The sequence below is a fragment of the Apium graveolens genome, chromosome 11 (assembly GCF_009905375.1).
Source record: "Apium graveolens cultivar Ventura chromosome 11, ASM990537v1, whole genome shotgun sequence".
Taxonomy (NCBI): Eukaryota; Viridiplantae; Streptophyta; class Magnoliopsida; order Apiales; family Apiaceae; genus Apium; species Apium graveolens.
In genome coordinates this window covers 101,817,757-101,829,991 of record NC_133657.1, presented here as the reverse complement: position 1 = coordinate 101,829,991, position 12,235 = coordinate 101,817,757, and the positions used below count along the sequence as shown (strand labels likewise).

Here is a 12,235-nt window from a genome sequence, read left to right as displayed (position 1 = left end):
ATTTGATTTTCCAAGGTCTTGATAGAAACCGCCTGACTTTTGTACAATAGCTTAAGTTCCTCAAAATCAGCACTAGAGGGTGGAGCTGCACCTCCTTTTTGAGGATATAATTGCCTTTGAGCATACTGCTGTGGTTGCTAGAATCCAGGTGGATTAAACTCTTTACTTATGCCTTGCTGATATGGTTGCTGAATAGCATTCTGATTATTACTCCAGCTGAGATTTGGATGATTTCTGTTGTTAGGATGATAAGTAGTTGGCACAGGCTGCTGCGGTCATTGATAATTGTTCACATACTAAACAGATTCATTAACAAGAGAACACTGATCCGTAGCATGAGAACCTGCAAAAAGCTCACAGACCATAGCTATCTGATTGACTTCATAGGTGGCTAAAGGATCGACCTTCATAGACAGTGCTTGGAGCTGCGCTGTAATAGCTGTAGCTGCATCAACTTCCAAAATACCTGCTATCTTCCCAGGCATCATCCTTTGAGTTAAGTTTTGATGCTCATTTGTAGCCATCATCTCAATCAGATTATAAGCCTCAGTATAACTTTTGGCCCACAAGGCGCCTCCATCTGCTGCATCGAGCATGGGCCGAGATTGGGCCCCCAAACCATTATAGAAACCAGTGATCACCATCCAATCAGGCATACCATGATGTGGACACTTTCTCAACATCTCCTTGTAGCGCTCCCAAGCTTCGCACATGGATTCTGTAGGTTGCTGCGCAAACTGAGTAAGAGCACTCCTCATAGCCGCAGTCTTCGCCATTGGATAGAACTTTACCAGAAACTTTTGCGCAAGATCTTGCCAAATAGTGATGGACCCAGCTGGTTCAGAATGTAACCAGTCCTTAGCTTTATCCCTCAGTGAGAATGGGAAAAGCCTCAGCTTGATAACCTCATCAGTCACACCATTATATTTGAAAGTACCACAGATCTCGACAAAATTCCTTATGTGCATGTTGGGGTCTTTAGTCGCAGCACCTCCGAAAGAAACGAAATTATGCACCATCTGAATAGTGCCCGGCTTGATTTCAAAGATATTGGCCTCAATAGCCGAGTGCATGATACTAAACTGAATGTCATCAATTTTAGGCCGAGAAAAGTCCATAAGAGCTGGATCTGCCAGAACTATACGATCACCCATTATTACTGGCTCTTTCTGCTCACTTCTTGAATCTGAATCTTCAAAATCTATCTTCTCCGGAATATCAAGAACTTCGTTTGTCTCCTCAGCCGTATCTAAAGTCCTCTTGCGAGTACGAGAACGTGTTTGCATAAATGCTCGCTAAGGTACCTGAAACACAACCGCAAACAACAAGTAACACGTCTTAATCAATGAGTCCTAATGACCACTGATGGTAAGTACATAAACTAAACAAATACGCCGAGTCCCCGGCAGCGGCGCCAAAAACTTGTTAGGGCGGAAACACGCGCTAATAATACACGCAAGTATACGCGATCACAAGTAATATAGAATACTTTCTAATTCATTCCCACAGAGACTCAGACTAATTATGTTCAATTAACACTCACTTGCCAATGTATAATTACTTCTCAATGTTAAGACAATAACACTTAGATTTGATTAACTAATTAGTAGCTACAATTAACTATGAGAATTAAACACTTAATTGACACTTGAATTAACAATATTAAAACACACATGAGATCACAACTTCATTACTACTTCCTTCAATAGTCATTGGCATTACCCTTAGCATGCAACAGTGATGATATTAATTGAACAACACGAAACTGATAAAAGCCAACTTTCATTGTACTAATACCATTCTACCAAGCATCCACAATTAAGATAGACGTTAAATAGGCATCAATTATGTTGAGACCCTATATGTCTACAGAATTTGACAATATAACGATTTAAGCACAAGTTATTCCTTATGATTACACAGGGCAAGTAAAACGGTTAGAGTTACCCACTAATCATGAATACACATACATGAACCTATGCTAGCATGGCAAGTTCTAAACCTCAAGATCCACCATCGCTTCACAAGAGATTAACACCCTATCTTATATGTTCGCGACGCACATAAGACGAATAAGCACAACCAATACTAGATATCATACAATCATCACACACTAAGGTATTAAAAAAACTACCTAAAGAATTTCATAGTAAATCTGTTACGACCCCATGATCACAATTAGCCCATGATAGAACTCATCGTCATTATGGGTTCATATAAAAACATGATAATAACACACGAGAATAATTAAAACTACTTATATTAACCCAGAGTACGTCACAAGAGTAAATAGGTTCAAAGTAAAGAAAACTAGCATCCAACGTTAAAACGAAATAAAGATTCACAAGAAATTATGCTTCCTCTTCGTTGCGATGTGCTAAAACGGTCTTCTTCCTTATCTCCTCGCTCCTCGATTAATACTACGATCCAACACACTGTGAAACGTCTCTGAAAACTACTTATATAGGAGTCCCATAAAACCCAGCTAACTCAGAAGTTGGAAGCTTAACAGAATCAGGAGTCTAAAATAATTATTTTAAAATTCCGTCCCTAAGCGGTCGCTCAGCCATTATAAGACGTTTTAAGTGGTATAAAATGCCACTTATCATACCTCTATCAACTCTTGCTTTTGATATAGAAGATATTACTGAGTTGAGATTATTTCTAAAAAACATTTATATTAGCTATAGAGATCAGACTTTAGGGAATGAAAGATTAAAATCTGAAAATCTAAAGTATAAAAACAGAAATAGCTATCTTGAAGTAGAGTTAGTCAAGATGAACACTATTCAGACAGAGAGAGATAATGTTGTGTATGTTAAGAATGAATTGCTTAAACAGAATGATTATCTAAAAACTGAATTAGAAAAAGAAAGAGAAATCATCAGGACTTGGACTAACTGTAACGCCCTCCAGACCCGGGGTATAAGTCTGGGGGTTACTAGCTAATCACCAAACCTGTACAATCTGATTAACAAATAATAAAGAAATGATTCTAAACCCCTTTAACACTAACCATGACCTTTTTATGTTGAAGTATGAAAACAAGAACCACTAACTACTTTATTACAAACCAAATTCAAAATCTTACAAACTCTCTTTATTACAAACCATTGTCTAACCAGTTTTAAACTAATTTCATCTTTTATTTAAATACACACACTAACTATCTACACTCCACCTATTCAGGCAACTCAAAGCTTTCTTCCTAGATTGGGATCAACACCTTGGGTATGAGAGGATCCCGAGGCTTGACCCGCTTCTTTACCACTCGAGTCCTGATGAGTTTCGTATTCAGTCTTAACTGAAAACAATAAGGTGAATAACAACAAAAAGGGTGAGCCAAAAATTGCTCAACAAGTCCGCAAAATATAAACAGTGTTAAAGTAATTTAAATGAATCAGTAACCCAGGTATATCTGCAAAGATATAACCCCACGAGAATAGAAAGAAGGCCATTACTGGCGAGTACAAATGAACTAACTGGACACAAGTTCGCATCTATACCCTGCTGATCAGCCATGATATAGTGCAAATCTATATCCCACTATATATATCACGTCGGGCACCCAGGCACTACGGTCCATCTCAAGGATCCGGTTATGTCCCGGTCCTTAGGATTAAGTAACCTTAATCCCCAAAGTATCATTATCCAGTCCATAGAATATCAACCAGAACAATCGGTATACTTTGACATATTCTAGTCACCACAATATATCAATAATTGTAAGTAAAAATTGGAATATGTACAATGAATTCAAATGAAAAGGATAAATCAAGACTCGAAATGAAATATGAACAAGAGAATCAAAAGAGTACAAGCATGATAAGAATCTGAAGAAGTATTACTATTTTGAAAGTAGAGTAGGGGAAAAACTTGCCTTCTGCGTGACTCACTGCAATTAAGTCACCTTCTTCTATCACCGACTCAACCTGCCTTGCTGGCTTGGCTTCTGTTAGAAAAATAGACTGGTTTAGTCATTTTATACTTTAATTGCATCTTGATTCGACTTCACATCGTTTCTATTACCTACCCATGCGCTTATGACTGACTCGTATATTACATATTAACAAGTAAGACTCGATTAACCACATAATACACATAAGCACATAGGCACATAATCATTTTTATAGTTAAAATAATTTTTAGAATCAAAATCGACTCGCTGATCGCTCAACTGATCATTATCTGACTCGTTTCCTATTTTTCGGAATTTTTCAGACTCGTCTCGGCACGTAATTCGAATGATAATCAAACAAGTAACAAAGTCAACTAAGTTATGGAAAAAATTAGGTCTTAATTTTATTTTTAATGATATTATCTAATTTTTCTAAGTCAAAGAGCTTTCGTTTTGCTCAAATCGGACTAACGGTTTAATTACTACGAATTAAACAAGATTTAATTAATTAATAATCAATTATAAATAATTGATTATAATTAAATAATCCTTAAATATATTTTTAAATAATTATTGAATTTTAAAATAATTAATCCTTAATTATTAGGATTAGTTACAATTTTTTACAATTTTTTAGAAATTATCATCACTTACTCGATTAGATCGATTATTTACAAATAAGTAATCGATACAACTAACTGTTACGCTATTTATCGGATAAATAATTATTATTCGAATCATAATCCAACTCAACGATCAACTACTCGTGTAAATACGAGCTACTTGCATTCCTCGTATAATTATCGAATTATTATTATTATTAATTATAAATTATTACAATTTATGTGATTAGTCGATCATCTGTATTTAATTATTCTTTATGAATAATTATAACGATACACTTCGAATAAATAACTATCGCTCGAATAATAATAATTTAACTCATCGTTCACTTACTCATATTATTAAACTAATTATCGAATCTTTAATCATATTATTCAATTATTTTTAATCCTATTTATTAATTAATTACTTAATTATTAAATAATAGATATATAAATAAATAATTAAATAATTAAATAAATACTTAAATTCAAATTTCTAATTTAATAAAATAATTTAGAAATTATTTATAATCATTTTTAGAATTTAAAACTGATTTCTAATTAATTTTTAGAATTACTAAAATCTGATTTTGAATTTTATAAAATATAATTAAATAATTAAAACCCAGAAACAGAAAACAGGTAATGGAAATCAGGTTTTGAAGATCAAACCCGGGTCGAATTCCGGGTTGAAACCGGGTCGAACCCGGGTCCTCAAGAATAGCCCAGAACCCGGCGTTGGTGGCCGGTTCCGGCAAAAAAATCCGGCAAGCCGAAAACATGACGAAAACATACGATTTTGGATCGATTCTGTTGGGCTTTCCCTGGCAATCACTTCGGGGCAGATCTCCCTCCCATCTCCGTCGTTGTTTCGCCGGGAACGTGGCTGTAATCATCAAGAACGCGGCGGCGGCGACGTCAAAATCCGGCGAGCTTGGAAACGATTCTAGTACCAATCGATTGTAAAAACGACGATCTACTCATTCGTGGTAACAGAAACAGCAAACAATCATTCAAACTAAAAACCCGAATTCAAAAATGGGTTGAAAACTCAAAAACACAAATCACAAATCCGGGAATAGAAAAATCAATTAAAAATACGTATAATCATCTACACAACCTGGGCAATCTATTCATATAACTCTCACCAACCAAAACACAACGATTTGCAAATACCCAAATTAGTTCAAGAACCCTAAAAATCGAATTGAAATTCGAAGCTATAACAATGAAATTGATTACACGAATAGAAAGTAGAGATCAAGAGCTTTGCAACGACTACTTACATGTTTGATTTGGAGGTCGGAATCACGTTGAAATCTCCGATTGAAATCAAGAACTCAAGAACCCTAATTCTGGAATTTGGGGATTTTTTTTCTAATTTTCTGAATTTTTATGATTAATTAGTAATTAATTAATAAAAATTAGGCTATTTATACTATGAGAAATAATACCCCTAAATAAAATTAAGGGGCTAATTACACATCTAATTAAAATATTTGGCCCCAATTTTTATAATTTTTGAGTATCAAAACATAATTTATAAATATTTATACATGCAATATATATGCCAAAATTTTCCAAAAATTGTGAATAATGCAAAAATACAAAGAAATTGTATAAATAAAAGTCCTATAATTTTATAAAAATAAAAATGTGATTTTTGTGGGGTTTTTAACACCCAATGGAGCCCGGAAAAGTCATTTTTCGCAACACGAGAAAATTTATAAAATGCCTAGATGTTCCGAATAATGTTATGGTAAAAGCCGTTTGATGAAAAATAAGGCCCATTATTTTATTTGAAATACCTGCTTTAAAATCATGGTTCGGGTCGTAAAACGTTTGAAATGAAAGCTATGAATGCAAAATAAAATATCTGAAAAATATCTTAAAAATACCGGAACAACACAGAATGCTTATAACACATAGCAATTAGGGTTTGATATTTAATTCCATATAAATGACCCATTAACACACATTATTTATTATAAATATGATATAATACAGACGTAAATTTCCCAGAAGTTACATCCTTCCCCCCTTAATAGGATTCTGTCCTCAGAATCTTGCTATGAAAACAAATGAGTATATTTCTCTAACATTTCGCTCTCAAGTTCCCAGGTTGATTCTTCAACCATAGGGTTTCTCCACAATACTCGCACTAAAGATACAGACTTATTTTTCAACACTTTCTCTCGCCGATCTAAAATTCTTATCGGCTGTTCTACAAAAGACAAATCAGGTTGGATATTTATCGGTTCATACTCTATTACATGCCTAGAATCAGGATTATATAGCTTAAGCATCGACACGTGAAACACATTGTGAATATGTTGCATATGAGGCGGTAAAGCTAATTCATACCCAACTTTTCCCACTTTCTTTAAAATTTCAAACGGTCCGACGTATCGTGGCTTCAATTTACCCTTGCTGCCAAATCTGGTCAATCCTTTCCATGGCGATATTTTGAGTAATACGTGTTCTCCTTCCTGGTAGTTCATATCCTTCCTTGCTTGATCTACATATTCGCGTTGCCTATTTTCTGCTGCATCCAATCGTTGTCGAATAAGTTCTATTTTTTCTTTAGTCTGTTGGATAAATTCTGGACCCAAAACTTTGCGTTCTCCAACTTCATCCCAATATACTGGTGATTTGCATTTTCTTCCATATAACGCTTCGTACGGTGGCATTCCAATGCTTGCGTGATAGCTACTGTTGTAAAAAAATTCAACCAAAGGTAAATGTTCATCCCAACTGCCTTCCAAATCAATCGCACAAACTCTTAGCATGTCTTCAATTATTTGGATAGTTCTTTCACTTTGCCCATCGGTTTGCGGATGATAAGCTGTACTCATGTTTAATTTAGTTCCAAGACATTCTTGAAATTGTCTCCAAAATCTTGAATTGAAACGGGGATCTTGATCAGACACGATAGATATTGGAACTCCATGTCGCATCACAATTTCCTTGAGATACAAGTGCACTAGCTTGTCGAGTGAAAATATTTCGTTAATCGGTAAAAAATGTGGCGACTTCGTTAGTCTGTCAATGATTACCCATATCGCATCATGATTTGCTTTAGTCCTTGGAAGTCCTTCCACAAAATCCATCGCTAGATGTTCCCATTTCCATTCTGGAATATCCAATGGTTGCAGTAATCCACTCGGACGTTGATGTTCCGCTTTAATCGCTGGCATGTATAATATTTACTTACCCATTCTGCTATTTCCTTTTTCATGTTCGGCCACCAAAAGTTTTCCTTCAAATCACGGTACATTTTTGTACTTCCTGGATGAATGGAATACTTCGAACTGTACGCATCTCGCAATATTTCTTCTTTCAATTCTGCCACGTTAGGGATCCAGATTCTTGATGCAAAGCGTAGAATTCCTTGATTATCCTTCTGAGTTGTGATTTCTTCTCTAGTTAAGTCGTCATCTTGACTCATCACTTCTTCTTGACAACGGCGAATCTTCTCTAGCAACTCCGGTTGAAAAATCATAGTGTAGATAGCGTTAGTAGAAATAAACGATCCAGAAATTGGTATCCCCAGAAATTGGTATCAGAGCCAGTAATAGGCGGGAGATGAACAGTAAAAACACTGTAGCAAAAGTAGCCGTGAATAGTAGACAGTGAATAGTAACTAATGAATAGTAAAAAGTACATGAATAGTGAAAATGAAATAAAATTTAAGGTTAAATGAGACCTCCGGCAAGAATAAATAGAGAAACGAATAAAGAATATAAATCTAGAATAATAGCAACTCTATTAATTTTATTTATAGTAGAAAACAAAGCAACACAACAGATGTGTAAGAAAATTTTATACAGACAATTAATAAGAAAGAATTTAGGAACTTGACTTATGGAAGATTTGAGGATACGATCAATTCAGTATATAGCTGATAAAGAACCAACATATAACAGGCTAATAAATCAACATATTGAAAGTTGTAAGATAAGCATGCAAATAATAAATGAAAAATTAGATATTATAACTATGTTACGAAAAATGTTGGAAGAAAGAGATGAAAAAATTAGGAGACTAGAGGAAGAAAAACTTTTATTAAAACGAGAAAAATTTATTAAAGAAACTAATTTAGAAATCGAAATAAAAGACTTAATAGAAGTATTAACTGAACAATATAGATTAATAGACGATTTAAGACAAAAAATTAAAAAATGAATTGGACAGATCCAAATGCAATAACTAGAAATAATAGGAAACTAAAGCAATTAATAAAAAATCAAGAGAAATTGGAAATAGATCTGGAAAAATTACTAGAAAGAAAAAATAAAATAACATGGACAAGAGAGAATAGCGAAGAAATTATGAGAATTTACCAACAACTTAGAAATATGATAATAACATTTAGAAATGATAAACTAAGAATACAAGGACTTAAAAGAATAATTTTAACAAATAATATAACTGGATAAATTATAGATGGATAAAATGTCATTAGAAGAAATAAGTGAAAAACAAGATATATATTATCAAATGGATGAATACGAAGGAGGAACATCACAAACACTAAGTTTTAAACCAGATATATATAATCAAATTCAAAGTGAAACAGAAGAATTAACAATAAAAAAGATATTCAAGACATCATATTTTGAAAGAAATAAGGAAGTTAGGTATATAGCCCAAAAACATGAGAATGTAATAGATATAGATACAATAAATGGAAAAACAAGAATAAATTTAATAACGGATGGATTAATAAAAAGAGAATTATCCAAATTAAAACAAAAGGAAGCAAATAAACTAAAAAATATATATTTTGGAGCAATAGAATTTACAATAAAAGCATATTTTCAGAAAAATATCGATACTCCTATACAGATATATGTATTGGATGATATAATAATAGGAAATATACAAGATTCATTAATAGCGGTAATAAAAGGGAACTTGATATATCAGAGATTAAAATTTATAATACAACCCGATTTCAGTATATCACTAAGGGATGAAAATAAAGAAAGATCTTTAACATTATACTATAAGTTAGATGGAATAAAAATGCAAAAAGGAAGTAAAGTTATTAGTATAGAAACCTAAATGGTTTATGCTATGACTGGAAACCATCACGTAAAGAAACAAACGGAATTAGGAATAATAGTACCAAAGTTATGTAATGATATATTAGAAAAAATTGAACATAAAGAAGAATCTCAAATAACAATCCCAGAAGAAATTACAATAGATTTTAGTAATAGACAAATGATTCCAAGGCAAAGAATTAAACCAATATTAGAAGGATCTAGATTAAGTTTTAGAAAAGAACGAAATCCTATAAGATTAATTAGATCAATGAGTATGACGAGTAGAAAGATAGATTTAATAAAGATAGATACTGATAGTTTGAAAATAAAAATAATAATATTTGACGAAACAATAACAAGAGACTGTATAGCAGAAATTAATACAGGAGCTACCAAAAGTTTTATTCATATAAGCAAGGTAAATGAAGAAAATTGTAAATGGATAGAACCTCAGACTTACACATATGCAAAAAATGATAGAGAAATATTTATTACTAAATGTACTAATTTAAAATTTAAAATATTAGATTTGGAATATAATATAAACATAGGAGTAATAGAATATGATAGTTCGAGTGAATTATTATTAGGGAGCGACTTCTAATAATAATGGAATAAAAATAGTAGATCAAGGAAAAGAAAGATTTATAGAAAAACTATGAATATACAAGAAAAATTAAGGAATAAGAAAGAAAAGTTAAAGAAGATACAGAGTATGTTAGAGAGCGAAATAGATTCACAAATAAAATACTTAGAATATAAGGAAAGACAGACAAAGTTAGAAAATGATATTAAGAACTTAGAAGAATAGAGTAAAAATACTAGTAAATATTGGATAGATGTTGGAAATGGTTGGAAAAAGTGAATCAACAAATAATAAAATGTCAGACTCAAAATTTATAAAAAATCTATGGGAAGAAATAATAGTTAAGGAAAAACTAAATGCAATAATGAGACTGATAGAAAAACAAGACAATCAAGAAAAATTGAGAAAAATTGAGACAAATAATAAGAGAAGAGTTAACAAGCTTATGGAATAATTCTGAAATACCTACTTTAAAAATGATCCTAGACAAGTTAATAAAATTAGAAGAAGGAAAACAAGAAATTATACCAGAAAAAGAAATTACAAATAAGTCAGAACTAAAAGCCATAAATGCATGGAGAAGAGTTAATGAGCCAATGATGATAGATATAAGTAAAATGAAACCTAATATATCTGAACCAATAGGAAAAGTATTAGATAATTTGGGACAACTTAGTAAAAAAGGAAAGTTCTAATGGAAACTAAAGAACAAAAAGAATATAATGTGATAACATTTTTAAAGAATCATGGAAAAGAAATTTTAGAAAGAGAAAAATATAAATATGAACCATTAAAAAAAGAAACAACTAGTGAAACTAAAGTTGAGTTTAAGATTGATACAACTATAGAATATTTAAAGTCAAAATTAAAACAACAAAAGGAAGAAGTAGAAGAAATAGGAACGGAGAATAAAAAACTACGATTAAATACTAATGAAGAATGGTTAGAAAAATATAAAAAATATAAAAATAAATATAAAGAAACTAAAAAGGAACTAAAAGAGGTAAAAAGAGATTTAAGACAAACAAAAAAGGAATTAAATGAAAAAATAGAAGAAAATTAAAAAGAAATAGAAATATTGAAAAAGCAATTAAATAAGTTAAAAGAAAAAAAAAGGATACAAGTGAAGTTTCTAGTACTGTGTCTACAAATAATAATACAAGTACTAGTGAATCGGAACAAGATAATTTAGGAAAAACGGTGAATATAATAGAAGAATATAACAGTAGTTATGAGGAAAATTCTGAAATAGAAATAGAAAATAAAAATATAATAGAAGCTTTAGAAAGAATGAAAAATGTAAATACAGTAATAAAACAAGAATCTAATAGTGACCAAGAAGATAAAGATAATTATACTGATATAGAAACTGAAGGAATAAAAAATGAGGATATGGATAACTACCCATAAGAAGAAGTAACCGACCATAATATGGAAGTTATAACAAGATATAGGAACACGATACCAAAACACATACCAATAGGACAACATAATGAATTTAAAGAATTCATAGGATCAATGTCACAAGGCGTAAACTTAAATGGATACTTTTTAGACTTAGATAATGTATATGAAGAACAAGAAATTAGCCGGAGAATAACTGATTGGAATTTAGGAATGTACATAGCATTAATGAACTCCACTCATTACAGATGAGTTAGAATATACTTATAACTTGATCTGAAAAACGTTAATTGGAAAGGTAGCATATTGGATAGAATCCATAGAATATCAGTTAAAAACTGAAGTACTAAGGTATGCACCGGATTGGAAATCAATGTTACAAATATTTGATATGATATTAAAAAGAGAATTCTTAGGAGAACCTTGGATAGTAGCTAGAGACCAAGTTCTAATAGAAAGAAAAATAGAAATAATAATGAATCTAAATAACATGAAATGCTGTAAAATTAACAAGTTACCAGAATATACTATAAGTTTTACTAAATTCTTTTATGAAGCTAGATTCTTACCCGAAGAAGGACATATATATCAACAATTATATTATGATCATTTACCAGAACCTTATAATACTGAGATAACTAAGGAATATAATAAGTTAGAACCTCGTGAGAACACTCTGGGTGAAAGAATA

The 12,235-nt window shown here is 31.8% G+C and overlaps 1 non-coding gene across 1 annotated transcript; it reads left to right on the top strand.

Moving 5' to 3' along the window:
• The first annotated feature begins 654 nt into the window (after positions 1 to 654).
• On the top strand, positions 655 to 761 carry LOC141698990 (small nucleolar RNA R71). The gene has a single exon (XR_012565483.1). It is a non-coding gene; the product is annotated as a small nucleolar RNA R71 (small nucleolar RNA).
• The last annotated feature ends 11,474 nt before the right edge of the window (positions 762 to 12,235 follow it).